This window comes from Aotus nancymaae, unplaced genomic scaffold (genome assembly GCF_030222135.1).
Source record: "Aotus nancymaae isolate 86718 unplaced genomic scaffold, 86718_ANA_hifiasm-v0.15.2.pri h1tg000012l, whole genome shotgun sequence".
NCBI classification, from domain to species: domain Eukaryota; kingdom Metazoa; phylum Chordata; class Mammalia; order Primates; family Aotidae; genus Aotus; species Aotus nancymaae.
The window spans coordinates 47,480,416-47,487,833 of NW_026988423.1; the positions used below are offsets into that span (position 1 = coordinate 47,480,416).

Genomic DNA, 7,418 nt, shown 5'->3' on the forward strand with positions numbered 1-7,418 from the left:
AGTTGTTTCTGTACCTCACTTCTGATTTCTGTACGGAAATGCCCTTTGTCTATAAATCTCCTTCCACCACGTGGCTGCGCTGGAGTCTTTCTGAATCAGCTGTGATTCTGGGGACTGCCAGATTTGCAAATTTTTTATTGCTCAATTAAACTTCTTTAAATTTAATTTGGCTGAAGTTCTTTTTTAAATACATGTGAAAGGAGGGAAAAAAGAACAGTCAATTATGAATTCATCTTGTGCTGAATATATCTGCATTTTGCACAGGATGAAGTAAACACAGAGTAGAGGAAGTTGTCAATTATGCTTTTGTCTTAGGGTGGGTGGAAATATAAATTTTTTTTTTTTTCTGGGTCGGAGTCTCACTGTGTCCCCCAGGCAGGAGTGTAGTGGTGTGATCTTGGCTCAATGCAACCTCCGCCTCCTGGGTTCAAGCAATTCTCCTGCCTCAGCTTCCCGAGTAGCTAGGATCACAGGCGTCCACCACCACGCCTGGCTAATTTTTGTATTTTTTAGTAGAGACAGGGTTTCACCATGTTGTCCAGGTGGACTGGTCTCTAACTCCTGACTTCATGATCTGCCCACCTCAGCCTCCCAAAGTGCTGGGATTGCAGATGTGAGCCCTCATGCCTGGCCAGATTTCTGTTCTTTTTTTTTTTTTGTGAGACGGAGTCTTGCTCTGTCGCCAGGCTGGAGTGCAGTGGTGCAATCTCGGCTCACTGCAACCTCTGCCTCCCGGGTTCAAGTGATTCTTCCACCTCAGCCTCCCGAGTAGCTGGGACTACAGGCGTGCACCACCATGCCCAGCTAATTTTTTTGTATTTTTTAGTAGACACGGGGTTTCACCATGTTGGTTAGGATGGTCTCGATCTGTTGACCTTGTGATTGGCCCGCCTCGGCCTCCAAAAGTGCTGGGATTACAGGCGTGAGCCATCGTGCCTGGCCAGATTTCTGTTCTTTCTTTGTCCTGTATCTGTGAAGGGAAGCTGTGAATTTACATGGTCAGGGTGAGGGGGGCCACCTGGGGAGATACGTGGCCTTCAATCTTGCAGCCATCTCCTGAGGTACAAAAGAAAATGCAGTTTCCTGCACAACTCGGTTCCTAAGCTTAGCTTTTCCCTTTGACATAGTGAGTTTGGGGTGTGGTAATTTTATTTTTAATTTAATTTTATTTTAAAAATAAATTCTTATTTTTTAAGTTAACAGTGTTACCGGAAAGAGGATCCAGTCCAGACCCCAAGAGAGGGTTCTTGAATCTCACACAAGAAAAAATTCCAGGCAAGTCCATGGAGTAAAGTGGAAGCAGGTGTATTAAGAAAGTAAAGGACCAGGGCTGGGCGCAGTGGCTCACACCTGTAACACTTTGAGAGGCCAAGGTGGGCAGATCATTTGAGATCGGGAGTTCGGTCCAGCCTAGCCAACACGGGGAAACCCTGTCTTTACTAATAAATACAAAAAGCAACTGGGCATGGTGACACATGCCTGTAATCCCAGCTACTTGGGAGGCTGAGGCAGGAGAATTGCTTGAGCCGGGGAGGTGGAGGTTGCAGTGAGCCAAGATAACACCACTGCACTCCAGCCTGGGCAACAGAGTGAGACTCCATCACAAAAAAGAAAAAGAAAGAAAGTAAAGGCATACAGAATGGCTACTCCATAGGCAGAGCAGCTCCTAGGGTTGCTGGCTGGCTATTTTTATAGTTAACTCTTGATTATATGCCAAACAAAAGTGGCATATAATTCATGAGTTTTCTGGGAAAGGCAATGGGCAATTCCTGGAACTGAGTGTTCCTCCCCTTTTAGATCATATATGGTAACTTCCTGATGTCGGCATGGTATTTCTAAACTGTCATGGCGCTAGTGGGAGTGTCTTTAGCATGCTAATATATTACAATTAGCATATAATGAGCAGTGAGGATGACCAGAGGTCACTTTCATTGCCACCTTGGTTTTGGTGGGTTTTGCAGCTTCTTTGCTGCAACCTGGTTTATCAGCAAGATCTTTTGTGACCTGTCTTGTGCCAACCTCCTATCTCATCCTCTGACTGAATGCTCACCTCCTGGGAATGTAGCTCAGTAGTGATGCAGGGTTTTTCTAGGCCCCTTCTCTGGACTTACGGAAGGGATGCCCCATCTACTCGGCCTGCTGAGCTCAATGCCTTGCAGGAAGGAGCACATGAGTGAGTGGGTGTGGGATCCAGCCAGCTGGTTTCTCCAGGCACCGACACAGGAGTAGGCTCCATGCGGGGCCCACAGCCACACCAGGCATGTCACCTCGAGGGGAATGTGGCAGCGCCCAGGTGAGGGTGCCTGTGTCCCTGAAGCCCCAGAAGGGGTGTTATTACAGTGCTCCTTCAGTTCTGCCATCCACAGATGGTGGCATGTCAGCAGCTCAGCTGGCCCCTTGCCTTGTCACATGGGAATAGCTGCCCTCCACTGACAAGGGCAAAAGCCTGGTGTGATAGCCTTTCTGGGTATCTTCACTTGGTGGGTCCTGAGCTCTTGTCTGGCATTCAGGAAGAATGAAGTCACATGGACGACTGAAGGATGGTGAAGGTGGAGAATTTTTTTTTTTTTTTTTTGAGACGGAGTTTCGCTCTTGTTACCCAGGCTGGAGTGCAATGGTGCGATCTCAGCTCACCGTAACCTCCGCCTCCTGGGTTCAGGCAATTCTCCTGCCTCAGCCTCCTGAGTAGCTGGGATTACAGGCATGTGCCACCATGCCCAGCTAATTTTTTGTATTTTTAGTAGAGACGGGGTTTCACCATGTTGACCAGGATGGTCTTGATCTCTTGACCTCGTGATCTACCTGCCTCGGCCTCCCAAAGTGCTGGGATTACAGGTGTGAGCCACCACACCCGGCCCGAAGGTGGAGAATTTTATTGAGCAATGAAAACAACTCTCAGTGGAGAGGGGAGCTAGAGAGGGGGTGGAAAGTGCAGGTCCCTTTCCCCAAAGTCAGGCAGTCTTCTCCTCCACCGACTGAGTCTGGGGCCTTTATAGGCACGGGATGGGGAGTATGTGCTGACTGGTTTGTGAGTATGCAAAAAGTAGCAGTCCCAGCTATTCAGGAGGCTGAGGCTTGCTTGAGGGTCCCGTGGGTGGAGGAGTTGGAGGAATGTCTGTTATTTATAATGAATCCTTTTGATCACACTGAGGTTTATGCTAATGAGGTGAGTTAAAGCAAAGACACCACTCAAAGGTGGGCATGACAGAGTAGAAAACCAATTAGGAGGGGTGTGGCCGGAAAGGCGGCCGCCCCCTCGCCCGTCACGCGACGCACGTTCGTGGGGAGCCTGGCGTCAAACCATTCGTAGACAACCTGCTTCTTTTTTTTTCTAAAAGAAAAAATTAAAAAAAAAAAAGAAAAAAAAAGAAAACGAATTAGGAAAGGGTGGGTATATAAAATAGGTGAAGGGTAAGGATCAATCAGAAGAAAGCAGGCCAAACAGGAAGATAAGTTCTCCATCCAGTCTGAGGTTTTAACTTGTAGCTTCCGTTTCACGCTTTAAACTGTCTTCGGGTTGGAGGTGGGGTTTCACAGGGGACCAGTCCCTATTGGCCTAGGCACTGGCTGCCTCCCATCACCATCAGCAGGTTTCCGCCTCATTTTACCCAGCCCCTACTCAAGATGGAGTTGCTCTGGCTCATACACCTCTGACAACAGCAGCTTGCTCCAGGTCACACAGCTAATACAAACTGACTCGCTCACAAACTCTGGTCCACCCACCATTCAAAGAAACAGGAAGGTATAGCCCAAACACAGGAAAACCAGCAGTAACTATAAACCGTGTCTGAAAGACCACCTTTTCTCTCAAAGCACAGCATGAAGGTGCAGTTCCTTTCTCTGCCTAAGATCCAGAGCCCCCCACCCAAGGAAAACAATTTTTTTTTCTTCCCCTTTCTATAAAATCAAGACTGGAACCACACCTGAACAGACTCTTCCATAAGATAATGTCTCTCTCAGGCTCATTGAAATTCCAAAGAGAATCACGTACAAGTTAATCTCTGTTCCTGAATCCATTCATTCTCCCCAGTAATCCTTTATTTATTTATTTTTTATATAATTCAGTCTACGTAGAGACTGTCAAAAATTGCCAATGCCGACTATATTTCAAGCCGTCATATTGGAAAAAGTCTTCAATTAGCAATAATTGTGACTTGGATAAACCTCATTGGCTATGATACTGCCCCGGCGCAAAGCTTATTTTTAATTTGTTTTGAGACGGAATCTTGCTCTGTCACCAGGCTGGAGTGCAGAGGTGCAATCTCGGCTCACTGCAACCTTCACCTCCCAGGTTCAAACGATTCTCCTGCCTCAGCCTCCCGAGTAGCTGGGACTACAGGCATGTGCCACTACACCCAGCTAATTCTTGTATTTTTAGTAGAGATGGGGTTTCCCCATGTTGGCCAGGATGGTCTCGATCTCTTGACCTCGTGATCCACCCACCTCAGCCTCCCAAAGTGCTGGGATTACAGGCGTAAGCCACCTTGCCCAGCCTATTTTTATTTTTATCTTTTTTAGACAGAGTCTCAGGCTGTCACCGAGGCTGGAGTATAGTGGCTTGATCTGCAACCTCTGCCTCCCGGGTTCAAGTGATTCTCCTGCCTCAGCCTCCCGAATAGCTGGGATTTCAGCTACGTGCCACCATGGCAGGCTAATTTTTGTATTTTTAGTAGAGATGGGGTTTTGCCGCGTTGGCTAGGCTGGTCTCGAACTCCTGACCTCAAGTGATCTGCCCACCTTGGCCTCCCAAAGTGCTGGGATTACAGCCAGGAGCTACTGCGCCCGGCCCGCAGTAATCCTTTATGTCCCCTCAATAGAATTCCTCTTTCTTCCCCCTCCCATAACCTGTTTTACCAGGATCCAAACCCCCATTCTTTCTGTAACTGCAAGATGGTATATATATATAGTGCCAGGTACTGTGGCTCATGGCTATTATCCCAGCGCTTTGGGAGGCCAAGGCAGGAGGATCACCTGAGCCCAGGAGTTTGAGACCAGCCTGCCAAGATGGCAAGAACCCAGTCTCTACTTAAAAAAAAAAACAAAAAGTGATATATAAGCTTCTAAATGCCTTTGGGGTGGTGAGTAATCACGTTGTGATTCTCCCCATATACGTGTTAATGCAATCTGTTTGCCCTTTTTTTCCAATTAATCTGTCTTTTGTGAGCTGATATATCAGCAAATCTTCAGATATGCAGCAGTTTTTCCCATGGTTCCTACAATCTCACATCTATGCATGTAAGAAATTTTCACACGTACCCTATAAATATGGACAGCTACGATGTATTAATAATATTAGGCTGGGCATGTTTGCTCACACCTGTAATCCCAGCACTTTGGGAGGTGAAGGCAGGACGATGGATCACTTGAGCCTAGGAGTTCAAGACCAGCCGGGGCAACATGAGACCCCCATCTCTACAAAAAATAAAAAAATAGCTAGGCATGGTGGTGCACACCTGTAGTCCTAGCTCCTCAGGAGGCTGAGGTAGGAGGATTGCTTGAGGCCAGGAGTTTGAGACCAGCTGGGGCAATATTATGAGACTCCTCTCTATAGAAAACAAAATTAAAGCCTGTGCGTGGTGGCTCACACCTGTAATCCCAGCACTTTGGGAGGCTGAGGCGGGTGGATCGCCTGAGGTCAGGAGTTCAAGAACAGCCTGGCCAACATGGTGAAACCCCATCTCTACTAAAAATACAAAAATTAGCTGGGTGTGGTGGTACATACTTGTAATTCCAGCTACTTGGGAGGCTGAGGCAGGAGAAGCGCTTGAACCTGGGAGGTGGAGGTTGCAGTGAGCTGAGATTGAACCACTGTACTCCAGCCTGGGCAACAGAGTGAGAACCTGTCTCAAAAAAAAAAAAAAAAGAAAAAAAGAAACTAAAGGAATAAAGAATGGCTATTCCACAGGCAGAGTAGTACCATGGACTGCTTGACTGAGTATACTTACAGTTATTTCTTGATTCTATGCTAAACAAAGTATGGGTTATTCATGAGTTTTCCAGGAAAGGGTCAGGGATTTCCCAGAACTGAGAGTTCTTCCCCTTTAGACCATATAGGGTAACTTCCGTGTGGCACCTGTAAACTATCGTGGCACTGGTGGGAGCGTCTTTTAGCATGTAATATATTATAATTAGTATATAATGAGCAGTGAGGATGACCAGAGGTTACTTTCATCACCATTGGTGGGTTTTGGCTGGCTTCTTTTTTTTTTTTTTTTTTTGAGATGGAATTTCACTCTTGTTACCCAGGCTGGAGTGCAATGGCCCGATCTTGGCTCACCACAACCTCCTCCTCCTGGGTTCAAGCAATTCTCCTGCCTCAGCCTCCCGAGTAGCTGGGACTACAGGCGCGCACCACCATGCCCAGCTATTTTTTGTATTTTTAGTAGAGACGGGGTTTCACCTTGTTAACCAGGATGGTCTCCATCTCTTGACCTCGTGATCCACCTGCCTCAGCCTCCCAAAGTGCTGGGATTATAGGCATGAGTCACCACGCCCGGCCTTTGGCTGGCTTCTTTACTCCAACCTGCTTTTTTTGTTTGTTTGTTTTTTGAGTCAGAGTCTCGCTCTGTCGCCCAGGCTGGAGTGCAGTGGCATGATCTCAGCTCACTGCAACCTCTGCCTCCCGAGTTCAAGCAATTCTCCTGCCTCAGCCTCCAGAGCAGCTGGGACTACAGTCACCCACCACCATTCCCGGCTAATTTTTGTATTTTTAGTAGAGACAGGGTTTCATCATGTTGGCTAGGCTAGTCTTGAACTCCTGGCCTCAAGTGATCTGCCCACCTCGGCTTCCCAGAATGCTGGTATTAGAGGTATGAGCCACTGTGCCCAGCCAGCATTCTGTTTTATCAGCAGGGTCTTTGTGACCTGTATCTTGTGATACCAGTCCTGCTGTCCTTCTGTCTCCTGTGAGTAAGAATGTCTGACCTCCTGGGAATGCATCCCAGCAGGTCTCAGCCTCATTTTACCCAGCCCCTATTCAAGATGGAGTGGCTGTGGTTCAAATGCCTCTGACAACAACAGAGGATAACAGCCTGGGTGCAGTGGCTCACGCCTGTAATCCCAGCACTTTGGGAGGCTGAGGTGGGCAGATCACTTGAGGTCAAGAGTTCGAAACCAGCCTGGCCAACACAGTGAAACCCTGTTTCTACAAAAAATACAAAAATTAGCCAGGTGTGGTGGCTGGAGCCTGTAGTCCCAGCTACTGGGGAGGCTGAGGCAGGAGAATAGCTTGAAGCCAGGAGGCAGAGGTTGCAGTGAGCTGAGATTATACCACTGCACTCCAGACTGGGTGGCAAAGTGAGACTCTGTCTCAAAAAAAAAGAAAAAAAAAAAAGTAGTATAATTTAAATCCCTAAATGGGATAATTGACTTTTTTTTTCCCACCACCACAGCTGGCTGATTTTTGTATTTTTAGTAGA

General features: G+C 47.4%; 1 pseudogene; it reads right to left on the minus strand.

Moving 5' to 3' along the window:
- Positions 1–4,065: 4,065 nt before the first annotated feature.
- Positions 4,066–4,198, minus strand: LOC135274732 (U4 spliceosomal RNA; annotated as a pseudogene).
- Positions 4,199–7,418: the final 3,220 nt, after the last annotated feature.